This window comes from Carlito syrichta, unplaced genomic scaffold, assembly GCF_000164805.1.
Source record: "Carlito syrichta isolate Samal-C Ts95f unplaced genomic scaffold, Tarsius_syrichta-2.0.1 Scaffold316491, whole genome shotgun sequence".
NCBI lineage: Eukaryota > Metazoa > Chordata > Mammalia > Primates > Tarsiidae > Carlito > Carlito syrichta.
The window spans coordinates 87674-88378 of record NW_007260587.1 but is presented as its reverse complement, the minus strand read 5'-3'; the positions used below and the strand labels follow the sequence as shown (position 1 = coordinate 88378).

Genomic DNA, 705 nt, shown 5'->3' with positions numbered 1-705 from the left:
ACCTTCCAGCAGTGTGATAATCACTTGCTGGGGGCGTACAAGTTCCGTGCTTTACAAACCATGCATCACAAGACCATCACGAGACTTGCAAGTTCCAAGCAAACAATTCGAACTCCATGATGTATGACATACTTCACAAAACTTATATTAAAATCACAGGTGCACAATTTCAATACAGATTTTTCAAAGTGTTTTCTATTATGTTCAATAAATCATTCATATTATACTCTTTGTTCTAAACCCTGATTAATACAAAAACTTTTCTAAGTTAAATCCAAGTTTACTGACTCCTAATATTTTTAACAATTAATATTATCAACTTAACATTATACTATAATCTATAAGTTTACTTAAATGACTTAGTTATTCTATTAACCTATTATGATTCAATGTAGTGTCTTGTAATTCTATAACAATTAAAACTTATTCTTACACTATAAAACCTAACCATGACTTAAGTGAATTTCTTATGTCTAAACTTTAACTTTTATATAATCTAATGATTGACCTTTAATACTATGCTATATCCTATTAAGCTAATACCTTATCATTAAATCTTATAATTATCATTGACGTATGATTTTTAAAATCATAACACTATAATTCTCATTCTATTCTAATAAAACTACGACTTTAACCCAAAACTTAATCTTTTTTCCTAGTATATTATACATGGCTATGTGTAAATTTCCTATTGTCATATTA

The 705-nt window shown here is 27.1% G+C and overlaps 1 protein-coding gene across 1 annotated transcript in view; it reads right to left on the bottom strand.

The window, feature by feature from the left end:
- The window catches only part of LOC103277152 (cytosolic carboxypeptidase 1-like), a 7243-nt gene that overhangs the window by 2770 nt on the left and 3768 nt on the right, over window positions 1-705 (bottom strand).